At 48.7% G+C, this 2500-nt stretch overlaps 1 pseudogene; it reads right to left on the bottom strand.

The window, feature by feature from the left end:
• Positions 1–2500, bottom strand: part of LOC148218959 (28S ribosomal RNA) — an 8872-nt pseudogene that overhangs the window by 2427 nt on the left and 3945 nt on the right.

The raw sequence follows: 2500 nt of genomic DNA, 5'->3' as shown, positions 1-2500 counted from the left end.
ATTTGATCTTTCTCCAGGAACTTCTTCATCGTTTCATCCGAAGACTGCGCGATCCGATGCAGCCTCCGGGCTTGCACGCTGGGGATCAGTCCTGCCAACTTGGTGATGCCCAAACCGCCGTCCCTCGTGCTCGAGTACAAGATGGCATCGCAGGTGCACGAGGGTAGATGCAGCCAGTCCTTGACCGTTGTTCGGATTTTCTGGTCAAGGGCCTCGAGGAACCCTGCTTTCAGTTCTGAGTGGTCTGCTAGGTAGGTCAGTCGAGGGATGGTGTATGTTTTGAGGATATCAATTTTCTGTAGAGGTTTGAGTGGAGCTTGATCAATTCTCTGAAGCCAGAATTCTAGTTTTGTGGAGAGGTTGGATTTCGCTAACCCAGTCCAGGGGTCAATCTGCAGGCCGAGGTATTTTTCCGATTCTCCGGGGTCAATCATGTTCAGGGGTGTGCCGTTGATGGTCCAAGCAGCGCAGTTGTTGATGGTGTAAGAGTCTTTCGTGGGCTTGATGTAAAAGCCGTGGCACTTTTCTCCCTGTGTTCTGAGACCGGTAAGATTGCAAAAGGTCTCTAATATCCTGATGTTTGTTTTCATGTCTTCCCAGGAGTCACTCAACAAGACCAGATCGTCCGCAAATGCCATCGCTGTGATGCTGTTCCCTTCTCGGTGGTATCCCTTGCCCTTCTCTTCCAGCTTGCATAACAGGGGGTCCATCGCCAGGTTAAATAAAAGGGGTGACAGCGGGTCACCCTGTTTTACCCCAACCCGGATCTGGATTTTATCTGTGTGTGTGTTTTTCTTCGTGGTGATATATGTACAGATGTTGTGGTACATATTGCTCACCAGTCCGACGATGTGGGGGTCCACTCCCCTTTGTTGCAAAGCGTGTATGATGTGCTGGTGGCTTACGGTGTCAAAAGCCTTGGCGATGTCCACAAATACAACACCCAGTGGTCTGTGTTCTCTTTTGGCCGACCGAATTATGGTTTGCAGGAGTTTCAGGTTTTCAGAGCATCCCGCCGCTCTAATGAAGCCTCTTTGCCTTGGGTTGAGGGGGCACGCTTTGCTCATCCTAGCTGTTACAATCCTGGAGAACAGTCTTAACAAGATAGAACCAATCGTGATAGGTCTCCAGTTATTAACGTCCTTTAAGCGCTCCGGTGTTGTCGATTTAGGAATTAAAACAGTCCTGCACCCCCTCACCATGTCCGGGATTATTCCAGATGTTAACCATAAATTGAAGATCTCCGTGGTCCGGGAATACTCGGGATCCATCTTCTTGATGTCCCCAAGAGTAATCCCATCTGGACCTGGAGCTGAGCCCTTGCTCATCTCCTGCACATTTTTCTCAATCTCTTTTGCCGTAATTAAATCTCTGAAAGCACTATTGTCGGCTTTCCCAGTAATTTGAAAGTCCCCAAGGCTCTCGAATTTTCCAGGTGTTTCCCATCTGGCTTTAAAAACCGAATAAATTTCACCGGGTGGAATATTACAGGACAAACATTCCATATCGTCCAAAATAATTTTTGCCAGTTTTCCCCTGTCAAGATGGAATAATCGCTGGAAGCGAAGATAATCACCTCTCTTAATTGCTCTCTCTTTCATCCACTTCTGAAACGGTCTCCTTGGTTGCTTCTTCCGGGCCCCCATTGTTCTCTTATCTCGGGTTGCTGTTCTTATCTGGCTTATCGATTCCAGGCATCCAAAGCAGTCCTGCGCTGCTTCATCGATGATTGGCTGCATGTCCTGGCCTTCCAGCAACTGCTTGAATGCCCAGGGGAAGGTGTTAATTGTCCCAGCTGATAAGCGTTCCCCGAGTGTCCGCTGATAATGGGCCTGCAGCTGCTGATTGGTGGTTCCCTTTCGTCCGTTACCCTTCTCCAGATGGTGCCTTATCTTGCCCATTGTTCTCCCGCCAGCTGGCTTCCTGGACGGTTGGCTCTTATCAGGTCCATTGTCAACGGTTCCTGCCTGAGGTTGATGACTCATCTCAGGTTCCTCTTTCAGGCCCTCGGCCGCTCTTTGATGTTCCTCTGCCGGTTTCCTGGGAAGCAATCTTCTTTTGTCACTGATTTGCTTAGCTGTTTTGGTTGTGATGTGCTCCGCGATAAGTTTATTGATGTTTTTGTTGCCCTCAAACTGAGCCTCCAGCCTTATCAACAGTTCTTCCTCCTCCTTTGTCCAGCATCTTTTGTGAGCTCCTCGGTTAGATGTTTCCTTCGGTTGGGAAGCAGCGATCCTTTCTTGATTCCTTATCAGCGGGTGTGCCAATCTTTTGTGTTGTCCCAGGCCAATTTTAGTTTTGAAATCTCTCCCACATACCTCACAGATCCACTCCCCAGCTGGAGCCGTCTCAGTCACTGGACCCCTGCATTTTGGAAAATGACAAACAATACTGTGATAGTTAGTATTTTCCCTTCCACATTTAACACACCTAAAACAAACCCTCTTCCTCCCGTGCGACCCCTTTAGATGTTCAATCAGGGCCAACACAGAGTTTACCC

This window comes from Sturnus vulgaris, unplaced genomic scaffold (genome assembly GCF_052056855.1).
Source record: "Sturnus vulgaris isolate bStuVul1 unplaced genomic scaffold, bStuVul1.hap1 Scaffold_157, whole genome shotgun sequence".
Classification (NCBI taxonomy): domain Eukaryota; kingdom Metazoa; phylum Chordata; class Aves; order Passeriformes; family Sturnidae; genus Sturnus; species Sturnus vulgaris.
This window is presented reverse-complemented; position numbering and strand designations above follow the sequence as displayed.